General features: G+C 37.6%; 1 protein-coding gene across 6 annotated transcripts in view; it reads right to left on the bottom strand.

The window, feature by feature from the left end:
• si:dkey-237h12.3 (teneurin-3) overlaps nucleotides 1-7788 on the bottom strand; it is a 117077-nt gene extending 109289 nt beyond the window's left edge. For 5 of the 6 annotated variants that reach the window (XM_051918323.1, XM_051918327.1, XM_051918326.1 and 2 more), the window contains exon 1: nucleotides 7400-7788. The gene's annotated coding sequence lies outside the window, so the exon portion shown is untranslated. Of the gene's footprint in view, nucleotides 1-2128; nucleotides 2213-7399 lie in introns of all 6 variants that reach the window. The other variant, XM_051918324.1, reaches the window with a different exon arrangement.
• Nucleotides 7789-27059: the final 19271 nt, after the last annotated feature.

The following is a 27059-nucleotide window of genomic DNA, read 5'->3' on the forward strand; positions in this document are numbered from 1 at the left end:
CTTCGTCTAAAAGCCTTTCTTTAATTCTCCTGCCTGGATCTTTCCAATCGGCCAAGACTAAAGTTCGCACTAGGAAACTAAGTGCACATAGCCCGAAGAAATACAGAACCCCTCCCCTTCCACGCAACCCGTTCTGAGCTTTAGTGTGGCCGCCACCACCGACAATAGCTTGCTTTGACAGCTTTGCATAATTCATGCGCTGCACTGCTCTCCCTGAGCCCAGCCCAGCCACTCGCTCACTGTGAGACAACAGGAAGAAAAAATACAGACGGGAAACAAGGGCACGCTTCCATTAGCCAGTGCCTGTTCCCACACTACACTGCTGCACCCTGGGATAGTGCCACTATTGTCTGGGGGTCGTCATTTTCACCACCCCCGCATCACGGTGGAGCAGACACAGATGTGCACAGGCCTGGAGGAAGACACATCCACTTGTGTTCGTCTTTTTCAGTATTCATGACCTCAAGGCTGTGCTTTTCTTGGACTCGTCAGGAGTTAGAGGTTTGCCGGTGAGATTTAATTAAGAGCATTAACGGTCATGTCAGATATTCTGTCTAAAATCATCTACTAGGATGTGCAACTTCCTCAGAGATTACTAAATGGTTTAAATATTTCTTGAATCATTACTTTAAGACCAATAAGACATCCAATATTTTCCTAAACGATGCTCTCTGTGACTACTGCATCTTGAAGAAGTGTTTTATTTACTGCATTTTAATCGCAATTCAATGGGCAAAGGAATTCATTTGTGAAAATCTGTCTTGGCATGGGCCTTAAGATGATTAAACAAAACTTTTACAATTCACCTCATGTCAGTTTGAAAAGGTGGGAGTGAGGTTATATAGGTCATGATAGCACACTCACTATCAGAACAAAGAGATCACAGGTCTTATTAAAAAAACATTACACTGAAATGTCTCACACGGCACTGCCACTGGCTTTTTTTCTTACGCCCTATGTTCTGAAGATAACTTCTCATGCTTCTGCAGCTGTGTGATTCATAAGAGTTTCATCATAGGAAGATAAAAATACTATGTGTAGATGTTTTTGTTGAATATATACAATGCTTTCAATATATATATATATATATATGTGTGTGTGTGTATGTGTGTTTGTGTGTATATACATATATATATATATATATATATATATATACATATATACATATATATACACACACACACACACACACACACACCGGTATATGTATATACCGTATTTTCCACAACTGACTATAAGTTGCAGAGGTTAAAGATAGGCTGCGTATGTGTACAAGTTACATTGTTACATTAGGAAATTATGTAAAATACCAGTAAATAAAAAAAAATTTAAAAAAAATGTACAAACATTAAACACTATAAAAACGTATTTTAGCTCCCATCAGTACTGAACAAATACTTTAAATTTAACACGATTCAGAAGCGAACAGGAATGAAAATTATATTTATTTAAAGCAAAACTAAAACTATCGACATGTGGGAAATGCACTATACAAATAAACTTCGTAACCCTCATATACCACTCTCATTCTGCATGAATCCAAATGTGTGTATTTTGCGCACGTTTTGCGTGCTTGGCATTAACTGCATTATATAAGTCACTTTAGAATATAAGTTGCAACACATATTATAATTTTTTTTTAAAAATTGGACTTATATTACAGAAATAACATTCATAAATAAATACATATACATTCAATATAAATCAATAAGAATGTAAACATCTTGCTAGCATTATGGCCAGAAATGTTCCCTTTAGAGGTGATGGAAATGTTTTGATAAACACAGTGCAGAATCCTGTAAATCTAAATGCACTGACTGTACAAAATGCAAGATGACCTACCAAGTTTTCATTTACTTGATAAGTTAAATGAAAGGAAAGCAAAAGAGAGAACTCATGGGGCAAGGCTGAGGTGAAAATATTCAGCTGTATAGAGCAAATGTAGTGACAGCAAAGGAAGGCAAATTAACAAACCAATTTTCCTTGACTTCATATCAAGATTAAGATTGAAGGGAAAATAACTTTGATTTCAACATGGCGGATTTTCTTGATTACGTTTTTGAACATTTTTATCAGTAATCACCTGAAATGGTTTTCACCTCAAATTATAAAGGGATAATAGCCTTACCTGTTTTTCAAATATTCAACAGCAAGCAAACCTCATTGCACCACACTAGAAATCCTAATCCAAATGAATGCATTCCATCCTAAACTGAATTAAAAAAAAATCGTCAGTTTAACTTCATTACAGAATAAGATTTGTGCCACAAGCATCTCTCAACTCATTACTCTTGTTATACCCTTTCCCGTTTTTCTTTTCAGTTTCTATTCTCATATATAGCATTAGCTTTTGACTGTCATCTCTGCAGGACATTAATGTAAATCCCTTGGTTCCAGAGCTGAGGCAGTTTGGAAGAGGGATACTGGCGAGTTTCATTGCCTGGTCAGCGCACTTCCTGCCTGTGGCAAATCATAGGCTGCCTCCAACACAGCAGGAGGCAGGCAAGAGAGCTCCACAGCAAATTGGAGAGTAGTGCGGGGGGTGTGGGAGAGCGGGTGAAGATGGGGGGGAAGTGAGAAAAAGAGAATGAGAGAGAATTTAAGACTGGTAGGAAAAGAAACAAGGATGTTATGGAGGTTGGAAAAGTGTACTGCAGGCAGCCAAGTCTGTAATGGACTTTAGGACATCTATAGCACACAGAGAACGTCTCTGACTTGAAGCAGTTCACTTGCACACACACACACACACACACACACACACACACACACAAGCACAATCCACAATGTTCTTATCCCTTAGGGTGAAACAAAATGCATGGCCAGAAATGCACAGACACTTTCTAGATGCTACAAAGAGACAAAAAGTTTCAAGATACAGCTGCAAAAGCAATATATCACAACACTGGCTCTTGTAAAATCATGTAAAGTGTCATGTAAAGACAGATGCTGCAGGTAGCAATCCATCACAATTCAGTACTAATAAGCACACAGAAACACAATGCACAAGAGACCTTGGCTGACATTTATTTCAGCTTGTCTCACAATAAAATGTGCCTGGTTTTTAACTTATAAAGTAGATTAGATACACAATAACACTACTAAACAGGTACATCTCCAGGGTTACATTTTTCAATGATTACATTTCAGACATGTCCTTAACAACAAACCAAGAACAATTTAAAGGATTAGTTCACATCTGAATTAAAATTTCCTAATAATTTACACACCCCCATGTCATCCAAGATGTTTATTTCTTTCTTTCTTCAGTGAAAGAAATAATGATTTTTGAGGAAAACATTCCAGGAATTTTCTCCATATAGTAGACTTCAACGGCTACCAATGGGTTGAAGGTCCAAATTGCAGTTTCAATGCAGCTTCAAAGTTCTCTACACAATCCCAGACAAGGAATAAGGGTCTTATCTATAGCGAAACAATCAGGCATTTTCTAAAAAATTAAAATAAAAATTTATATACTAGCTCTGCGATGCGCCACACATTACGTAATCACGTTGGAAAGGTCACGCGTGACGTAGGCGGAAGTACCGCAGTAGGGCGAAAAACTCCATCTTGTTTTCTCCTCCAACTTCTTTGACATTGTTGTTTTACTTTTTTTTTGTAAAGGCCGTCTGACTTACTCTTTGCATGTTCGCTTTGTAAACACTTGCTCGGTACTTCCACCTACGTCATGTCATGCGTGACCTGTCCAACGTGATTACGTAATGTGTGGCACATCGCAGAGCTAGTGCAAGACGAGGATTTGTTGTTAAAAAGTATATAATTTTGTATTCTTTTTAGAAAATGACCAATTGTTTCGCTAGATAAGACCCTTATTCCTCGGCTGGGATTGTGTAGAGCCCTTTGAAGCTGCACTGAAAATGCATTTTGGACCTTCAACCCGTTGGTAGCCATTAAAGCCTACTAAATGGAGAAAAATCCTGGAATGTTTTCCTTAAAAACCTTAATTTCTTTTCGACTGAAGAAAGAAAGACATCTTGGATGACATGGGGGTAAGTAAATTATCAGGAAATTTGAATTCTGAAGTGAACTAATCGTTTAAAACACTGCATGCTGCCTTCATTGTAACATTGCACAAAACAACTTATTGAAAAAGGACCATTATTCTGTCCATGGATCCATCAAAAGCATTAATCGAAAAATTCTAGCCACTGCTCTTGCTGAGACAGTCTAATCCTTTGAGACTTACTTTGCATGTATTTGTGTCTGTGCATTTTTTGAAATTCTGATTTGTCCTCCACTCTAGCTGTAGTGGCAAGCCAATTTTAAATGACACCAGTTTAAAGAGTAATCAATATGTGTAAAGTCTCGCTGACGTGCTGAAGTCCACGAGGGAAATCAGATGTCAATTTGGCCGTAGGATCCAGTAACTGCAACTGCCGGCAAACAGTACAACATCTCTGATACATCTACAGTGCCTTTAAATTGATTAGCTGTTAATTCTCTGAGGTGGTAAACTTGTTGCTTTGAGCAAATATTGAACAAGATGTATTTGTGCCTGCCTCTTGGCAACTTGCTTGTTAAAGCATTTGTTTATGTGCTTGTTAGTCGAAGCATGTAATGGTAAAAAAGGGATAAATCCAATGCAAACACTAAAAATGGATTTCAGCCAAGGACAATTTTCAGATCCTCCACAGTTTAAAAATATGGCATATGGGGACGTTTTTGTATAGACGATAAATCAGACTAATCCTTTACAGGCTGTGATAACCTGGACAATGTTAAGCCAACAGAGATCGGGTCTGTCCACTGTGATTATGCAGAATAAATATAGTGTAAATGTGATACGCAGAGGCTGACGTGCTGGCAGTGTGTGTTTGTCAGGGTACATTAACCTGCGCCTGTTTGCTTAGCACTATTGAAATAGGCACTGATGGCTGAGCTACTTTCATATACACACACACACACACACACAGTCTTATTCACTCGATCTCTCTCGCGCTGGACTAAAAAAGCTACTTCACCAGGAGTGCTCAAGCAAATAAACAAATATTGAAAGAAGTGACCAAAGCTTTTCTACTCAATAAACTGCCAAAAATGTTACTGTAGTATTGACAGGTGCTATAGAGCATTTTTTAAACGTGTATCAAGCAGAATGAACTAAATTGTCATTTACAGATGGACTGCAAGAGACCAATCAGTGAAATGCCAAAGAAAGAATCTGAACGCGTTACTCAGTTTGCAAAACTGACTACGGTAACATCATCTGAAAGGCCTGTCATTATGATTTAATTCTGCAAACATTTGTTTTCATTTTAGGATATCATAAAAGGTGCTTCATGTTGATATATATATATATATACTTTTTTTTCCACTCAGTGAAACAGTAAAACACACTAAGTAAGAGGGCCACATGATTTATGAAGCATGGAGCAGGGCTGAATTCCACCTTTCACATCATTGAAGCTTGACTTACTCTCTTCTTTTTTAGTGTTATTTGAACCGTTTGATAAGAGGTAAAAGGCTATAACACTCTCTTCCCAGCTGAATATGTGATACATGAGAGAGTCTATATCTTCTAAATAAGCAACTGACATTAGTGACCTTTTGTTTTTTCCTCACTCTGTCCTTTTACAGCCCCCAGCAGGCGACATGTGTGTTTTTCCCTAATCAGAGGATGATGCTTTTTTTTTTCTTGCAATCAAGGGTCTATGTTCACAATGTGACCTCTATTTTTAATGCGCCAAAAAAAAACAACAACTGTAAAATCATAATGAACTGGCTGAAAATTAGTTGGGCTTCAAAACACCATTGTCATATTCGCATTGTATTCGCAGCTGTTTCTGTATCATGATCGAGATCATCAGAGCACAAAATGGCAGGCCTCTACTCTTGAGTACCTTTTCAGTCACAACAAATTCTGATGTCGTGCTTCTTTAGTTCCGCCATGTTTTAGATGTTTGGTTTGATGGTTGTTTGACTTTTTTTTACCGTGTAAAAGCAATATGGATATTTGGGATAAAGACAAATGACGTTTCAATCACAATACGTACTATGGAGTTGTCGGCGTTATAACTGGACAGAAACGGAATCAGTTGAAATGAATCAATGCTAATGCAAAAAGCTTTGAAAATTAATTTCTATTCATACCTTACTTGATAACTGTTCAATAATCAGTATCTGGGTCTAAAATGAGAGCCCATTACTATAATCCTTGTTGAACTGATTTGATGAAGTAGCTATTGCCTTGTAAATCGTTTTGTGCCACCAGTGCTCTTGATGACAAATGAGCCCAATTAGTCATATGCTCATCTCCATGTAAACGTGATGTGAGACATAGGCTAATATAACTGCAACCGCGTTTAATCGGTATAGCAAATGAATGGTTCAGTCACTTAGCCTATATGGACTGGCTCCTTTAAGGGGTCAATAGACCAATTCAGATTAATTTTTAAGTTTCCTGTCTTATACATTAAGAAAACACTGAAACCATGGCCTGTAATTGAAATTGTTTCATCGATGCTTCTTTAGGATCATGATACAGAAAGCGTGTAGTGATATTCATATTTTAAACGTACGTAAATTTAATAAATGTAAAATGTTATTAACGACGTGGAAACGATCTCGCGCAACGGAGATTGTAATTTGACGTACTTAGTTAACTATGCTAGCAGCACCAAATAACAGTTAACTTTTTTTTAACATTACCAATTGTTTTGTGATGTATTTGTAATATATAACTCTAAAAATATAATTTGACGTGATTTATCGACCACCGCCCGAAACTAATCGCAATAGCTAATGCTAAAGAAGTCTGTTCGCTAAAGTCAGTTGGCAAAAATACGCGCTCTGACCTTCTTGACACTTGTCTAATTTTTTATCTGAAAATCGTGTTGAGACCTACATTTGTATGAGGGGAAATACAAAAAACACCCCCCACCTCCCCAACCTTTTCTTTTGACTTCTTCTAGGGAATTTCAAGCCCTGAAATACGCCCCCATAATCCGCACCATGGTTTTGTGCATTGAAGATAAACTACCTGTTTGTGCACGATTACAATTGCAAACATTTTCATGGCATATCAAGTACAGTAAGAGGCTGTGGGACGTAGGACAGGTCCCCAATCCACTCCTAAACTATTCTATGCATGTATTCCATATCCCAAGGTTGCAAAATGCTACAAGTTTGTTATGTCTGGTTATTTCCGTGCAGCTGGGCGGAATTCAATGCCATTAAAGTGTATGAAGACACTGAGTATTCCAACTTGTCAATAAAATACTCACTAGCCTACTTGAAAGGCTGCACGTTTATATATTAAAACAGTGGTATCACTACATAATGTCTCAACATACTGGCAAACGTTAACCAACTGCAATTACAAACAAGTCAAAGCAACACTGAACAAAAGTAACCTGACACTAATGTTTTTCATATAATATCTTACCTCGTAAAACTCGGTTTAGATCCTCATTGTAGTGGAACGAGGTGAATAAAAACTTTACAGTAGGTATCCAAACTTATTAAAAGCAGCAGCTGTGAGATGAGATAAAATAACGGCTAGGACGATAAATTTCCCGCAGTCACGCCTTCCCGCGTCTCTCACACACTGAGTGCTCTCGAGAGGGGGAAATTCCTCCGCAAAACGACCAGCCACACGCACTGTATAAATAACGAGACAACGATCTGGACCCGGCTAACCCAGAGGCAGTAAGTCAAGAAGCGTTAGTTCTAGCTGTGTCAGAAACACATGTGATGGAGCCAAGGACTGTACCACTCCTCTGTTCTCCCTGTGTGTGTGTGTGCGCGCGCTGCGGTGCTGATGAGAGGACAGGTCGTTTGCGCGGGATCCGCGCGATGGAGAGGCAGTGTCATTAACTGCACGAGGACTCGGAGCATCGCTGAATACTGAACAAGTCTTGTTTTCTCTTTCACTTGTATGTATAATTTTATATAAACAACAATAATTTAATTATAAATAGATAATAAATTAGAAGTCTGTGATACACGTAGGATTTAAGTGGAAGGAAACTTACATCCTACTGGTAGCCTATCACAGACTTCTAATGGAAAGTACATAATGTAATTTTACTACTAGTTAAGATGTACTGATTTGTTTGTATCATATATATATATATATATATATATATATATATATATATACACACACACACACACAGTATCTCACAGAAGTGAGTACACCCCTCACATTTTTGTAAATATTTTATTATAGCTTTTCATGTGACAACACTGAAGAAATGACACTTTGCTACAATGTAAAGTAGTGAGTGTACAGCTTGTATAACAGTGTAAATTTGCTGTCCCCTCAAAATAACTCAACACACAGCCATTAATGTCTAAACCACTGGCCACAAAAGTGAGTACACCCCTGAGTAAAAATGTCCAAATTGGGCCCAATTAGTCATTTTCTCTCCCCGGTGTCATGTGACTTGTAAGTGTTACAAGGTCTCTGGTGTGAATGGGGAGGAAGTGTATTAAATTTGGTGTTATCGCTCTCACTCTCTCATACTGGTCACTTGAAGTTCAACATGGCACCTCATGGCAAAGAACTCTCTGAGGATCTGAAAAAAAGAATTGTTGCTCTACATAAAGATGGCGTAGGCTATAAGAAGATTGCCAAGACCCTGAAACTGAGCTGCAGCACGGTGGCCAAGACCATACAGCGGTTTAACAGGACAGGTTCCACTCAGAACAGGCCTCGCCATGGTCGACCAAAGAAGTTGAGTGCACGTGCTCAGCGTCATATCCAGAGGTTGTGTTTGGGAAATAGACGTATGAGTGCTGCCAGCGTTGCTGCAGAGGTTGAAGCTGTGGGGGGTCAGCCTATCAGTGCTCAGACCATACGCCGCACACTGTATCAAATTAGTCTGCATGGCTGTCGTCCCAGAAGGAAGCCTCTTAAAGATGACGCACAAGAAAGCCCACAAACAGTTTGCTGAAGACAAGAAGACTAAGGACATGGATTACTGGAACCATGACCTGTGGTCTGATGAGACCAAGATAAACTTATTTGGTTCAGATGGTGTCAAGTGTGTGTGGCGGCAACCAGGTGAGGAGTACAAGTCTGTATTGCCTAGAGTCAAGCATGGTGGTGGGAGTGTCATGGTCTGGGGCTGCATGAGTGCTGCTGGCTACAGTTCATTGAGGGAACCATGAATGCCAACATGTACTGTGACATACTGAAGCAGAGCATGATCCCCTTCCTTCGGAGACCGGGCCACAGGGCAGTATTCCAACATGATAACGACCCCAAACACACCTCCAAAGATGACCACTGCCTTGCTAAAGAAGCTGAGTACCTAAACCCTATTGAACATCTGTGGGGCATCCTCAAATGGAAGGTGGAGGAGCGCAAAGTCTCTAACATCCACCAGCTCCGTGATGTCGTCATGGAGGAGTGGAAGAGGACTCCAGTGGCAACCTGTGAAGCTCTGGTGAACTCCATGCCGAAGTGGGTTAAAGCAGTGCTGGAAAATAATGGTGGCCACACAAAATATTGACACTTTGGGCCCAATTTGGACATTTTCACTTAGGGGTGTACTCACTTTTGTGGCCAGCAGTTTAGACATTAATGGCTGTGTGTTATTTTGAGGGGACAGCAAATTTATACTGTTATACTTTACATCATAGCAAAGTGTCATTATATATATATATATATATATATGAGAGAGAGAGAGAGAGAGAGAGAGAAATCCATCTAGTATAGTAGGCTAATTCGCTAATCTTGCTGCAACAAAAACACATTGTATAAAAATACAGTGAAAGAGTAACTACAGTAACAGGAGTGCATCTTTACAGTGTGTACACAGTCAAAGAATATTATGTGAAAACTTGCCACGCTCATACGTAATATCGAAGGTCTCTGAGACTCCAAACATAAGAAATTAAAAAAAATTTCATGAAGGGCGAAGCATGTTATCAAGTGTCTTTATTACCAGTTTGTACAGGAAAACATTACGCAATCTGATGCTTGAATGTTAAGTGCATTTTTCAAGCAAGTAAAATTGCCTTGGGGGTCTGTCAGAGCCCAAACAGAACATGAGGGTTAAAGAACTTCCCATTAAGATCCAATACACATTCAACAAGCTACTAAAATCCCATTGTTTTGAATGGAGATTGTGATATTTTATGTGATAATTAAAACCACCGCAATGAATTTGCACTTGTCTTATGGCAATTGACTGGATTTCCTAAAATAAAAGCTAATTTTGCTTTAGTTAATCAGTTAATTAGCAGTACAGATGGTGAGGTTTCTGTGGCATCATCTCCCCAGTCCCCGAAGACTGGCCTGCAGTGGCATTTTTCATGTATTGTCCCCTGCTTAGAGGACATTAGAGGGCCTTTTGGCTTTCACCAAAGAGCTGATGCGAAAAGCACATGGCATATGAATCGCACTTTGACGGCTGTGAAATGACAGCGCTCACAGTAGCTGTGTGTAAAGAATGAAGATCATTAATTACAAAAGCCCCAGCTACTTAATCCCACTCGAAAGAGAGCTTGAGGCGCCTGTCGTTCCCTTTGCCCTCCTCTGTTTTTCGCTCTCTTCCGATATCTCTTGTTTTCGCATCAGTCGCCCCTATTTCTCCTCCCCCACACCAGTCTAGCTGTCTTTTTCTCAGACTATTCTTCTTTCTTTCTCTGCCCTCATATTCTTTTCAGCTCTTTTCTTTTCCATTACAAACTCCACTTTTATCTCCTCATTCTTTCTCTGAATTTCTCTTTTATCTTCTGTCGCCCTTTGCATGTCATGAAGTCCAGCGAAGTCCAGAGGTTTTTGGACTCAGCAGGGGGAACGCTCTCCTCACCCTCCTCCTGCATCCCAGCCCTCAGACCACATGCTGAGATGAAGTTATCTCTCAAGGCAAGCTGTTCCACTCACCAGAGCCTTGCATCCAAGTCTCCATGCCAAACACCAGCACATCAAACTCTCTCCCAACAGGAAGTGTTATTATCTGCATGAAAGCCAGCTTGATCAGTAGCTTGCCTTATACTACAACTGAAAGACAGCAACAGAAAAGTGAAACGCTTCCATCTGCAGAGGAGCCGAGCTGGCCCAAAAATGCAGTGTATACTCATTACTCGAGTATGTAATGTTTCATCATGCCCAAAAATGTTATGAAAAATTATAATGATCAATTTACCACATTGAAGGACGTTTCACGTGACTGCTTTGTGTATTGGATAAAACAAGATGCTAATATTTGGCATTGACTGAGACAGTGTTTATAATGTGCTTCGCTTCTTACTGGCAGTAAATGAGTTGCAATAACACATTAACATATCACATATTTGTCACGCATATTTCAGACAGACATAAATGTCATACCTACAGGATTTCCAATTAAACTTTATAACAAACACTGTAAAGGTCGCTCCCATCAAACTCTAATTCTTCAACAGACCTTCTGCAAACATTGTTCTGGAAAAGGTCTACTTGAATCCTCAAAACACAATTTCTGGGACAGTACTAAATGTCTCTTTTTCAAGCTAATCCATCACTGCTGGACTCATTTGTACCCTCTAGTGGGGATGAGTAACACTGTAATTTCTCATTAGATGAGAGCACATCTGTCTGTTTGAAAACTAACATTTTGGACATGAAATCTGAAGGTGATACATGCACAGAAAACGTTTCGATATGGATGTACTCAAACAAAAAACAATTTCCATTGACTGCAATATAAGGGTTATCCTCTAAGACTAGAAAGACCTGAAAAATTCTACATGCATGTGGGCCTTTAATTTGAATGTTAAGATAGTGAAATTTGTCAGGTTGTCGTAAGGAGGTACATAATAATGAATGTTTTTTTTTTTTTTTTTTTTTAACTTTTTTTCTGCCATAACAAAGACGGTGTATGAGATACCGAAATGATGTTTATTGCATGACCATTTACTTATCCAAAATACCAATATGACTATTTTAAATACCAAAATTGCCTACTTTTCAGCTTTATAGGCATTCAATCATAATATATGCGTAATCACATTAGACTCTGAATAGCAGCGTTATCAACATCCTGCCTGTATCCATGTGAATGGATTGCCACCAGTCAACTTAATTGAACTTGACAATGAATCTTACTACATACAGTATGTCACCTTCTGTTTCAATGTACAACAGTATGTGAGGCGGTGAATAGTGAAGCACTTGTGAGGGCAAAGAGTTAAGGTCCATGAGGGAGAATGAGCAGCTGCACTCTGTTTTAAGTTACTCTCAGAGGATGAATATACTAAACTAAACTGCTAAAGGAGAAGAGATGATTTTACTCTGACTTTTGTATTCATTGTTGCTGTGGTTGCTTTGATTGCATTTCAAACCTAAATAGATCACATTAAAAAATTATTTATGTTGTTGTATGCTGATTTGTTTGATATGCTGATTTGGTGCTCAAGAAACAATTCTTATTATTATCATCAATGTTGAAAACAGTTGTGCTCCTTAAAGGTTTAGTTCACCCAAAAATGAAAATAATGTCATTTATTACTCACCCTCATGTCGTTTCACACCCGGAAGAACTTCGTTCATCTTCAGAACACAAATTAAGATATTTTTGATGAAATCCGATGGCTCAGTGAGGCCTGCATAGCCAGCAATGGTACTTCCTCTCTCAAGATCCATAAAGGTACTAAAAACATATTTAAATCAGTTCATGTGACTACAGTGGTTCTACCTTAATATTATAAAGCGACGAGAATATTTTTTGTGCACCAAAAAAAACAAAATAACAACTTTTTAAAACACTGCTTCGGAGCGTTACAAATCTTTTGTGTCAAATTAGTGATTCGGATCGCGTATCAAACCGTCAGACTGCTGAAATCACATGACTTTGGCGCTCTGAACCACAGATTCGATTCATAAAGCTCCGAAGATTCATGAAGCAGTGTTTTGAAATCGTCCAATTTGGACAATTGTCACTTAGGGGTGTAATCACTTTTGTGGCCAGCGGTTTAGACATTAATGGCTGTGTGTTGAGTTATTTTGAGGGGACAGTAAATTTACACTGTTATACAAGCTGTACACTCACTACTTTACATTGTAGCCAAGTGTCATTTCTTCAGTGTTGTCACATGAAAAGCTATAATGAAATATTTACAAATATGTGAGGGGTGTACTCACTTCTGTGAGATACAGTATATAAATATATATATATATATATATGTATATATGAGATAGAGAGAGAGAAATCCATCTAGTATAGTGGGCTAATTCGCTAACCTTGCTGCACACGTATAAAAATACAATGAAAGAGATAAATAACTACAGTAACAGGAGTGCATATTTACAATGTGTACACGGTCAAAGAATATGTGAAAACTTGCCATGCTCATAAGTAATATCGAAGGTCTCTGAGACTCCAAACATAAGAAATGAAATTTTTTTTCATGAAGGCCAAGCACGTTATCAAGAGTCTTTATTACCAGTTTGTACAGGAAAACATTACACAATCTGATGCTTGAATGTTAAGTGCATTTTTCAAGCAAGTAAAATTGCCTTGGGGGTCTGTCAGAGCCCAAACAGAACATGAGGGTTCAAGAACTTCCCATTAAGATCCAATACACATTCAACAAGCTACTAAAATCCCATTGTTTTGAATGGAGATTGGGTTATTTTATGTGATAATTAAAACCACCACAATTAATTTACACTTGTCTTTGACTGGATTTCCTAAAATAAAAGCTAATTTTGCTTTAGTTAATCAGTTAATTAGAAGTACAGATGGTGAGGTTTCTGTGGCATCATCTACCCAGTCCCTGAAGACTGTGTTTTGAAATCGGCCATCCTTAGATATTGTTAAAAAGTCGTTATTTTGTTTTTTTGGCTCACAAAAAAAATTCTCATCGCTTTATAATATTAAGGTAGAACCACTGTACTCACATGAACTGATTTAAATATGCTTTTAGTACCTTTCTGGATCTTGAGAGAGGAAGTACCATTACTGGCTATGCAGGCCTCACTGAGCCATCGGATTTCATCAAAAATATCTTAATTTGTGTTCCGAAGATGAACGAAGTTCTTACGGGTGTAGAACGACATGAGGGTGAGAAATAAATGACATTATTTTCATTTTTTGGGTGAACTAACCCTTTAAAGTCCACTTGAAGTCAATAATTTTATCCCTTAAAACTCATGTTTGATCACCAAAATGACATATTTAAACATTTTTTTTCTTGCCTTAAAATACTGTGAATGTAACTCTTCACCCTTGCCTCATTTATTATACGTGGTTCTGTGAATATGCAAATTAGACCCGCCTCCACCCACTGACACCAGCTCAGAGATCCACTCGTTGACGTGATTGGTTACAAAGTAGTTTGTGACGTCAGAAACACCAGCGATTTCAAACAGCGTTTTTGAGACTGTCTTCTTTCACTGCAGTTTTAAGGAGAAAATACTCAGAAGTGGTGTTGACTTATGAATTTGTCTTAAAGCACATTAAAAACACCACACAGACATATAAACAACATTAAAAACTTGATTTTCACCACAGGGGGACTTTAATATTTTTGTGGAAATTTATTTTCAGGATTCTTTGATGAATAGGAATTTCAAAAGAACATCTTTTGTAAGATTACAAATGTCTTTACTGTCACTTTTCGATCAATTTAATACTGAATAAAAGTAATAATTTTTCTTTTAAAAAAAAAAAAAACATCTTACTGAACCTAGACTTTTTAATGGCAGTGTGCGAATACTTCCCAAGTCACTCATTCCTCTAGGGTAGTATTGTTCAATGTTTAAGGCATTAAATAATTTAAAAATTATCTTAAAACATCATATTAGAGATTCTTTTGATAAGATTCTTCTGAAAATTATTTTGAAAAAAGTGTTCTTGCATTTGTTTGGAAAATAAAAGAAGCATAAAAGATAGTTCTGCAATAGGCATTTTCATCAACATATGACAAGTGGGTTGGAGAATGCATGGATGGATGGAAAAAGAGTTGCATTCCCACATACAACATACTTCCCCTGTTTGATGATGTATTTGTGATGAATTATACATCGAAAAAAAAAACAACAACAATAGTTCTGCTACTATCTTTTATGGTATTTGAACTTTCGCTTCACAATCATAAAAAATGTGATAAAAAGCCTTTCTTTGATTAGCAGAATGGTGGTTTATTTAAAAAATTGCAACAGTAAAAAATGTACTAAAAGAGCTGACATATAACATATACAGTAACACATCAGTGAACAGTTATGTTTGAAATTACTGACAGTGACCTTGAGGTGCCATTTCACAGAATTAGTGTTTCCTAATTAACTCTGATGTCTCTAGATGACTTCCAAAGACTCACCATGGCATGTAACCTTCCAAATAAAGTGTGGTTAACAAGAGGAACTGCTTCATCTGAGGTGACAGTGTTTTCAAAAAACTTGGCCACTGATGAGCGACTTACTGTTGAGGCTTAATTATGCTCACTGTGAAACTGTGCATTCTAATTAGACGACGTAACAAGATGTCTAACTTGGGGCAAATTTAAAGAACTACCCCTAAAGCTATGAATCTAAGACTATACCGATATCAATTATACATACAAGACACCTATGTCAAAACTTCTTAATGTGCAACCACCTAACATCATCCAACCAGGACACTCATAAGAATAGCTTGCAGGAATAAAAGAGGAGAATGCTTGTGTCTATGCTGCGATCTCTGAGCATGAATCTGAAAGCCATGGAGATGAATGACCAGTCAATAGTGATCTCCATAATCGTTAGTCCTTTGGTGATTCATCAAGCCAATGACACTCGTGTCCCTAATACCACATTTATGCAGGTTTGAGCAGAGGAGATTGCGTGCTGTGATTTTCTCCCAAATGATTGATTATATCCAGCCTCTTTTGCCCACTGTGTGTATGTGTGTGCAAATGAGGAACTGAACGAATGAGCGGGTAAGTGAGTGAGTGAATGAGTGAGTGAATGAATAAGAGATCAAGTGTGTGAAAAAGCAAGAGAAACTAAGACACAAACCAGACAGAAAAGATTTAGAGAGTAAGTGTGCGAGAATAATCTATCATTTTGCCTAAAACACTAAAGGGAAAGTCATATTTTCACACATGAAGACTGCAATTTTGCTAGGGCTTTTTTTGGCCAACTGAGATTAATTTCAGAAATTTTTTGCAGTCTTGCAGTGTGACTTCTCAATGACTGTCTAATGGAGAGCCAAAAGGAGCACAGCAACTGATGATCTATGTGTGTCTCTGTATAAGAGAGAGAAAAAGCAGTGAGAGATGGAGAAAGTTCAGCTATATGATATACAAAATGAATATCTCATTATTTGTTCACTTAAAACTATAATCATTCTAAAATTACCTCAAATTCCCTCTGAAGAATAAAGAATTTTCCAAAGGACAACACTCCATGTAAAATAAATCAGCTTTAAGCTACTGTTATGACTTTCATAAGAAAGTACATTTAAAAATAAATAAATAAATAAATATGTTTTGTATTTGAAAAATATAAAATATTCATTAAAATATATAACAATAATATACTGTTCAATATTTTGGGGTCGGTAAGATTTTCTTATGTTTTTGATACAAGTCTCTTATGATCACCAAGGCTGCATTTATTTGATCAAAAATACAGTAAAACAATAATCGTCACATGAGGTTTCTTTTTAAGCCCGGAACACACTGCACGATTTTTGGCTGTCCCAGACGAAAGATTGCAATCGTGAAACAATCGTGGCAATTTCTGTGATCGTGGCTCTTTATCGGTGGTCCTATGTCCAGTCCTACGGCTGTTTTCCCAGTCTTGCGACCAAAGACAGCCTACGATCATTTTCTGACAGTGTCAGAAATTCAGCATGATCAACACACAGTGTGTTTGCTGCTACGAGAGGCATTTCGACGCATGCACATTTTTGAGATATCTCTCGCCACGAGTTACAACCCATGTAAATATTGTATTCTTTCATGCTAGAGTTGAACAAATGAGGGTACTTTCTAACCTCTTACCACAATCTCTCGTCTATGTAGGCCTCCATTGTTGCTGTATTGTGTTCCACCCTTCGTTCCATTCGGAAGGGCTCATCCCTATGCCCTAATCCCTTCAAAGGGTTTACCCTCCGGAGTGAGAGCTTCGAAGGGATGAAGGGTGTAGGAGTCAAAAAACTCTTTTTTTGGAACGCACTTCTGCGTCATCTTAACGAGACAATCAAGGAAGAGTAGATTGTGTAAGCTGCGCCCTTTGTTTAAAGTTAGTTTATTTATTTATTTCTGGTTTATCACACCATATTGTATATTGTGTCTATGTATTTGAAACATTTGAATGAACTGATAAAAGGAGCTGTAAAGTATTTTTATTGAAGTACAATGTCATTTTGATCATAATAATGTACCAAAAACTCGTATAAATATTACAGTAGTATAGAAAAATACTATACATACATTTATAGGTAAAATCGAACTCCGAGCCTCTTGTACCCATTCTGTGACGTCAAACAACTTCACTGAGCAAAGGATCATGGGGGCCCGAAGTCTCCATCAGTTGTACCCTTCAAAATCCTTCATTCTGAAGGGCCCTTTGAAGTGGCCAGTTTTGAGCACTTCGGTTTGGAACGACCCTTCAATATGGCGGCCATGATTGTTTTCACTCCGAAGTGCCCTTCAGAGGGCGATATATCCCGTTTGGAACGCACCGCCAGTCTGTTCTGTTTATGCAGTTTTTCTTCAACTACCTTGTGAATCAATGACACCAGGGCATAGTTGCCACCTTGTGGATAAACTAATTATTGCAAAAAAAATAAATGCGCATGTGTGACCTGCATGTATAAGTACGCACTGTTACAAAGTCCGGGTGTGTACGTTCAGTATGCGCATACTATTCTGATGATGAAATTCACGTCACGCGCACTGTACACTGACCCTCACATACACGTTAAAAATTAAGTATACTTTAGGCTTTATGCTGCCCGGCCAGTAGTTGGCAATGTCACTTTGTAAAGAAACACTACGCACCTATAGACTGAACACGTAAAACACGGGCACATGACGTAACCGTTTTCACAAATTTTTGTAGTTTAAACAGAGACAATAACGATATTGTTTTCAAAAACTTGCATTTTAAAATCCGTTTTCAAAAGTTTGCATCTTCAGGCTGTTGTCGTTTAATTGAAGATCCAAAACGCATAAAACGTTTTCCGCTTTTAGTTGAAAACGGTGTTGTTCCTTGTCATCCACCTGTTCCTTATTTTCTCTTTCTTATAGCCCTCATTTTCAGATGATCTTGGTCCATTTCCTGTTTTAAAGTGTTAGTTACAAACCCGTAAGACCATTCATCTTCTTCACACAAATTAAGATATTTTGGATAAAATCCGAGAGCTCTCTGACTCCTCCACAGACAGCAATTTAATTACCACTTTCAAGGCCCAGAAAGGTAGTAAAAGTAGTCTATGTGCATTAATTTTATGAAGCGATGAGAATACTTTTTGTGTGCAGCAACAAAACAAAAATAATGACTTTATTCAACAATATCTTCTCTTCTATGTCATTCTCCTACACTGTTTACGTTTCCAGGATCTACATCAGAACGCCGGCTCAGTATTGACCGGCTCCTGCTCCTGCGTCAGCCAATACTGAGTGAACTAACCTTTTAATTATTTTAAGACTAAACATGACTGCTGCAATTAGATTCTGCCTAACTATCCTTAGGTGCAACCACTGCTGACAGTAATACCCTAAAAATATTACAATTTAAAATAACATTGTTACATTTTTATTCCTGTGGTGTCAAAGCTGAATTTTCAGCATCATTACTCCAGTCTTCAGTGTCTCATGATCCTTCAGATCCTTCATTTCCTTCAGATATATATATAGACAACACAGAAATATGAGGGGAAAAAATTACAGTGCAAATGGCAGTTGATGTCACACCATCATGCCTTGGCTATCTCACTGAAGTGACACTGTACAATCTGACAAGCAACAACTATAAAGGTCAGAGGGGAGTGAAAGAAAAATAAAACACTCAGTAAACCCCTGGCTTGGTCTTAAAGATCTAACAAAAGGTAAAACAACAACCTACTACCATATTAAGCAAATCCATGCTGATGACTGCAGCAGTCCTTAAACGTTCAATTAAGTAACAGAACCGTTCAGTGCAATGAGACACTGTAACCATCAATGGCAAAAGAATGACAGAATGACCAGTCTACGGTGCATCATTCAATTACTCCTGATGTGTTTAATTAAAGAACAAGTCAGGCTCATTCCATTCCCATTTCTTTGATCATGTAATCCTTCTTTAAACAGACCTTGATCAATACTTAATAAAGGCTTGGGATAATACACAAGACTAGGGAAACAAAGCTGAGAGAGCTAGCATAACATAGGTATTTGTTTTCTGACTGTATAAATACACATATCAGACTTCTACTTCATGTCTGTGTTATTTTGATAAATGAAGTGTACATGAGGATTCCACAGGAACTTTCATTTAATTGAGTGGGGAATTACCACAATGCCGTATTGAGTTCTCCTCATCTAAAACGTGCATAGAGCTCCAGATGTGTCTCTCACATCCCATGACAGCGAGACACGTGGAGTATAGATTCTCATCTTGAGAATACAAGACAAGCTGCCAATTCAAGATCTACCTGTGAATGCCTGATGCCTCAGTGCATGAGTGTGCTTATACGTGTCAGTCTGAGGCAAGTCTTTCTCTTCCGTTTCAATTCAAATCCATTATCCCCCATCATCCTCCAGCAGGGGAAAACTAACAACCCTGTCGCTTACAAATTCTCAAGATGGCCGTTCAGTCTGAGGCAAAAGTGAAGTTTGCAATTAAGGAAATAATTATGTCCATATCTGCTTTGAGATGTGAGGACAGGGGCCTTCTGGAGCCCTGTGATAGAGTGATACTGAGGACCTTAACAGTGGGGAGTTGATTTAATTGAGTCCAAATTACACTCTCATGGCAGTGGCACTTTCCTCTGAGCTGTAATGGCTCACTGTGCGGTTGTCAGGGCTGCACGGTACGTTTTAGCTTTTAAAAGCTAGAGGTAATATCTGCAGACTTAAGGCAGAGTAGATCTCTTCCTTTCTAAATAATGTAAGAACCATTTTGATTTGTATTAGTTTGGTGCTGTAGCATTAAACCCTCTCTGAATTTTTTATTACTCAACTGATCGGTGATGATTTTGGAGTCTTACTATTATTTCAATTCATTCTTTCATAAGAAGAGCTTTCATAAATCATTTTCACACATGCTGACATTCTAGTAGGCGGTTATCACTTACCGAAAACTGACGAATGCGTAAACTGGTAAGGTACAATTGGTACCGAAAAAGCCAGTTGCCCAGCTATGTACTGTTATGCAAATATTAGGATATATTACATTAAAAAAGCTGGATCTGAACACCAAGATGTGCAATAAGAAAAATAAATAGGCCTATATACAATACCGTTCTAACAGCTGGGGTCATTCAGCAAGGACACATTAAATTGATCAAAAGTGACACTAAACACATGTATAATGTCTCAAAGATTTTCAAAATGTTAGGCAGCACAACTGTTTTCAACATTGATAATAAGAAATGTTTCTTGAGCACAAAATCAGGATATTAGGATGATTTCTAAAGGATCATGTGACACTGAAGACTGGAGTAATGAAGCTGAAAATTCAGCTTGGCCATCACAGGAATAAATTACATTACAATAGAAAACATTTATTTTAACTTGTAATATTTTCTCACGTTATTACTGTTTTTACTTCTTTAATTCAGTTTGCGTCGTGCCTAAAGTCCTTCAGACGTGACTTATTCACCATACAGCACAGCCACTCGCACCTTATTGCTTACATATATAGTATGTCCTGATCACCTGTGTGAACATGCAGGGAGGCATGAGGACTGCAGATGTGGCCAGAGAAATAAACTGCAATGTCCATAATGTAAGACGCTTAAGACAGTGCTACAGGGAGGCAGGAAAGACAGCTGATTGCAGTGCCAAAAGCACATGTAGCCATATGTTCCCCCGGGCGTGATTGAGAAGTGGCAAATTCCTTGGTGGTTATATGTATAAATAGGGCTGGGTATCATTCAAAAATTTTCGATATCGATACCAATACCTTGACTTCGATACCGATTCCTGAACGATACCTTTATCGAATTTTATAAAATCTGTTTTAACAAGATTACATTGAATCAAAAAATCTTTGGTTTTATATTTTAAGTTTTACTTTTTTTTTTACAGACTCAGAGACTTAACTCCTGAGCCACTGCACAAAGGAATAAAAAAGGCTGCTTATAAATTAACATTGATTTAAAATTACAGTTCTTATTTGGCTAAATTACATTTTCTTAACAGCCTTTAAACACAGGCTTTACTCCCTTCAAACTTGTATTTTGCCACTGATTCCTTACTTCATTGTTGGATATATAATTATATAATATATAACTATATCATTTCTGTTAGTTAAGCTTGTTTATATTTTTAGTTAAAGCTGTTAAGTTATAAAGCAATATCTCATGTAGGGTTTTCCTTTGTGTTTTATATAATGACCACTAGGAGGTGCTCTAGTTTTCCTTGATTGGTTTTCTCTAAATAAAAATACGTTCAGTTGAAAACGAAAGTAAAGGAGTGACGCACGTTCGTTGCGTCTTGCCGTGAAATGGGAGTTCATTGTCTTTATTAAAATCAACACATTAATGATTTATCACTCATCCACCTGCAATTAATTGAAATGTTATTTTTTATCACTTGGCCCGACCGCGGATTATAAACATTATATATATGTGCTTTTTCAGGAGCCGTTTGAAAATGTCCGCTCTGAGGGTGTGGTTGATGGCAGTATCAGGAGGCAGTATCACAGTGACAGTATCGGGAGGACGCCGATACCCCTTTTCCACCAGAATTGTTCGCGTTCTGGAGCCAGATCCTGTGCTCCTGCAGGCGAACTAGAGCCTGTCACGAACCGATCACGTGTTTCCATAGACTTGAGGAACGAACGCTGATGTAACGCTGCTGTGTGTTGTACCTGTCCATAACTAGTCTAAAAATCATTGCGCGTCCCGCTGTTTGTGCAGGCAGTGCGGTACTTCTGTTTTGCTGTTCACAGTATCTGGAGTGACTATAGTGAACTGGCTGCTTGCATAAACAGTCGGTGCTCTCACCCGTCCTTTTCGGAGATAAACTGAAAGTGAAACCATTGATTCACTCGCTCTCTCGCACACAGGGTCTCTCTCGCGCGCATGGTTTTATATATTTAGATATAAATAACAATGTAGCTTTATTACATTGCTCAATGAGACAGCGACAGCATTTCTCCGCCCACTCTCCCCTGCTCCGTTTGGAGGTATCGAAATTTGGTACCGAATGACAAGACACTTTTCGATACTCGATAGTATCGAGGCAATTAGGTCGGTACCTAAAAAGTATCGAATTTGATACCCAGCCCTATGTATAAACTACATCGAAAACACATTTACCGGAATAAAATCCAACAGTAGATATGTGTAACCCCTCGTTTCTACTAGCACCACTCCGAGCGGGATTCGAATCACACTGTAAAAAAGAATTGTTGGTTTAACTTAAAAAGTTACCTGGTTGCCTTAAAGGGCTAGTTCACCCAAAAATGAAAATAATGTCATTAATTACTCACCCTCATGTTGTTCCACACCTGTAAGACCACTGATTCAAAACAAATGATTCGTAAAGCTTCGAAGCTTCATGAAGCAGTGTTTTGAAATCGCCCATCACTAGATATTGTGGAATAAAGTCGCTATTTTGTTATTTTTGGCGCACGAAAAGTATTTTCGTCGCTTTATAATATTAAGGTTGAACCACTGTAGTCACATGAACTGTTTTAAATATGTTTTAGTAGCTTTATGGGCATTAAAAAAAGGGAGTGTTATTGCTGGCGATGCAGGCCTTACTGAGCCATCGGATTTTATCAAAAATATCTTAATTTGTGTTCCAAAGATGAACAAAGGTCTTATGGGTGTGGAACAACATGAGGGTGAGTAATTAATGACATTGTTTTAATTTTTGGGTGAACTAACCCTTTAAAATTTTGAGTTCATTGAAATTAAAAATTTGAGTTAATACAATGAAGGCGATTATGCCTTCATTGAAATAGAATAGAAATATTATTATTAAAATAGGAATATTATGTTGCCTGAACCACATTAATTACTGTAGTTGATTTGACAAAAGAAAAAATGTTGTGATAACAAATCATGAAAATAATTTTTTTTACAGTGCAGTGTTTACGGCATGAGAGGCGGGTGCGTTAACAAGGACGCTAAAGACTGGAGCTTCTAGTGTCAGTCTTTAGTGTGCCTTTTGAGGCCAGGGGAGTGAGGTTTACTCACACATCTCTTACTAGTTGGCCTCCGTTACATATGCATCAAAAAGTATTCTGTCTTTTGGTCATGGTTATCCCAAAATGAAATGATTCAAAGCCTTCTACCAAAACAATTGGATACAGTTACCTCCAAGCTAATCACTAGCAAACATAAAATTAGCCATTTTGTCTGCACTCTATACCACTAATAATGTATTACATTTAATAAAATAGCCACAGTGGTTTCCCTTTGTATGTCTTTTCACTAGAAGTGATTATTTTGTTCTCTCGAAAACACAGGTCAGAAATGCTCAGGCTGCTTTGTTCGCAGTTTTCTTCTTGCTATATTCTTATCTTCTGCATAAGCTAAGTTCACAACTGGAACAGTAACAAAGCTAATGGCTTCGATGTGGACTCAATAATTATGTAGCTGTCCATAGTGTAGTGATTGGTAAGGATGATTTAAGTGTGACTCAGATAAGACTTCCTGCTGGGCACAACCTTAATGATTAACTGGCTGATTGTATCTCTCTCTTTTGGTTTCTCTCGCTGTCATTTTCTATCTTTTTTTCTGACCAAGCAACTGTGAGTCACGGTATTTGGCACCCACCATCCACACCCCCAACATTATAATTCCCTCTGCAGTGTCTAAGGAGATACACACTCCATCTATCACAATACTTGCATTCTCCCTGCATAGATTCATTCTCAGCCCAATTAAACTCGTTCTTTTCCTCCTCCTTTTGTGAATAATTAGGCTTTCATCTCACTTGGATGCATCGTCAAGATTCTGCTCTTTCTTCGAGCAAGGCAACATCAAAAAATACGAGAGTATCTTCTGCCTTCTTTCATTTCTGTTTCTTTAGGCCTTTAGTCAATTATTGAAATTGCTTGGGTTACAACTAAACTGGCTGGTTAAAAAAAAAAAAGTATGTACTGTGTAATTTTATTTAGATTCCAGAAAGTTTAGATGGTCCTTCACTCTTTCAATTCATAATGTATAAATACAAGGACAAATCCATGCAAGATCGGATATAAAAAATGCATTCAACTGAGATTTTGTGGACACTTTTGCACCATTATCTGATTTGCATAATTCCTTTAGTGAACCATGTACTGAAACAACAAAAACAGCGTGAAAACAATCTCTGTCATTGCATGAAATTCATTCTTAAGAGAATTCCATCAATCCCTGTATTTTCTGCCTAAAGGGGTACCAAACCCCAAAATTAAAATTCATCATTTAAAAATGAAGTTGTCATTTTATTCACACTCATGTCATTCCAAACCTGTATGACTTTCTTTCTTCTGTGGAAAACAAAAGAAAAGTCATTGGGGTCCAATGTTGTTTGACTCCATCGCTCTTCAAAATATCTTCTTTTGTGCTTGCAGAAGACAGAAATTCATACAGGTTTGAAACGACATGAAGTAAAGTAAATTATTTCATTTTTGTGTGAACAATCCTTTTTCGACTGGGGGTCCCAAATGGGCCTCAAACATCCAAGGTCGCCTCCCTCAAGATGACAAAAAAATGTAATAAATTATTAAGAATTTATTAATAGTCAATATTAGAATTTATTAATAGTCACTCTAATCTGATCTAAAATGCTCTAACAAATAAAGATGTAAACTGAAATGTATTTTATATCTAATTTCATAATATAATAAAACAAATGACAAAGTAAAAATAAATATTTGTTTTTTCCCCTAAAAGTTTGTTTTTAATTGAAGAACATACAGTTCTTGAAACTGCTAAAATCATAAATGATTTGTAGTTAATTTAAAGTGATAGTTCACCCAAAAATAAAAATTCTGTCATTAATTACTCACCCTTATGTCATTCCAAACCCGTAAGACTTTTGTTCGTCTTCAGAACACAAATGAAAATCTATTTAACGAAATCTAAGAGCTTTCTGTTCCTCCATAGACAGCCAAACAAAGCACTCAACAAATGTTGCTTCATAAAATTAAGGTTAAACTCCTGGAGTCACATGGAATACTTTAATGATATATTTACTACCTTTCTGGGGCTTAAAAGCGGTAGTTGCGTAGCTGTCAATGGAGGGACAGAAAGCTCACAGATTTCATTCGAAAATATCTTCATTTGTGTTCCGAAGATGAACAAAATACTTACGAGGGTGAGTAATTAATGACAGAATTTTAATTTTTGGATGAACTAACCCTTTAATATATCAATATACTCCCAGTTTCTGTTAAGTAAAAAACAAAAGCAGCTTGTTTGAAAACAAGCAGTTTTGTATTAATTACAGAAATAGCCTATATCAGAGAGCCTTCAAATATTGTGTTGGACAACGGGGGACCTTCGAGTCAAAAAGGTTGAGAACGACTGCTTTAAGCAATTACAGATCGATTTAGTTCTGTTTGTATAGAATTATAGACACCTCACAAATGTAAAAGAAATGTGCATTTGCATGTATATCATATTATATTATATGACAATGCATCCATCTAGGGAAAGAGGAGGGAGACAAATGCCAAATTATAAAGCCATTACTTTAATGCAGAGTGCAAGGCACCTGGAAAACAACCTTAGGGATCAATACTCCACACACATTTCATTATATAAGTGGAATTCAGATTCGTCTCTGCCTGCCCCGTTCTCTCCTTGCCAATAATTTTTCCAGCACGGAAATTAAATTGGTTTAGTAATGATTACCTGACTCAGGTAAAACTAATAGTCCTGTGGCTTATTAACAAATGCAGCGACAAGGGCATGACGAGGGGCCGGTATTCAGTAACTGTTAGATTTTAGCACACCGGACAAAAATCACATCTCTAGCCTCAGGTCAAATTTGAGAACAGAAAGTTTGAGAACAGAAAGTTTGAGAACAGAATCTCCTTGTTTTATAGCCTCTGCTAGCACAGACAGTTTAAAGAGGAGGAGATGGACCACATAAAGAAAATTAAATGGGAGAAATCAAAACGCTCAATACAGTGGCTATAGAAATGAAAGTCCCGCTTTGTTCACAGTACTTTAGAATGTTTATGTAGATTAACTGGAAAGTCACCTAAAAAATGTTGCTTTAGCAGTATTTGAGCTGAAGAAGCAAAACGTAGATACGTTCGAATACTACTACTGCTGTCAGATTTTATTTCTGATATGAAACATAATCTAAAAAACATTTTTCCATTTAAGTAGATACTGGCTGCCTGGCTGCCTTAACAAGATGACCCACTGAGTGAACTTGCTTGCCTTACTTGCTACTGTTTATTAGTCTGTTTATTGAACTGTCTGTCTGTCTAGCTATCTAAAATAATTTTAGTGTTCAATTAATGAATTCCAAAACGTAATGCTGGAACATAGCAAAGATCATTTCTGTTCAAGACAAACCTAAAATACCTTGGTTCTAATCCCTGCTACTAAAAAGACTTCTTTTAGGGTTCTACTGTATGACATATGTAGCTGGTATGCATCATACGAAATTCTCCTCAGTCACTGTGAAAATTGTAGCTGGAGCATCTGAAGCCTCTGAGAGAGCAGCACAGTCTATGTACAATTCAGGACTGGCTTTCAGAATTAGACAGAGACGACCACAAAGCATCCTTGAGGCATTACTAAAGTACGGAACAGATGTCAGCTACTTTGAACAAATGAACAACATGCTGAATCAAACACCAACTGCTTTTTATGAACCAATGAAACATAAGCCAATCCATTCACTAAAACATAAGGCAACTGGTTACAGAGGTATTAAGCCAGTGTATGCATATGGCTATACAAAATGTTCTGCTATATACTCACAATGACAAAATTTTTGTCGCAAACAGGTTCCCC

Source organism: Ctenopharyngodon idella, chromosome 14, assembly GCF_019924925.1.
Source record: "Ctenopharyngodon idella isolate HZGC_01 chromosome 14, HZGC01, whole genome shotgun sequence".
Classification (NCBI taxonomy): Eukaryota; Metazoa; Chordata; class Actinopteri; order Cypriniformes; family Xenocyprididae; genus Ctenopharyngodon; species Ctenopharyngodon idella.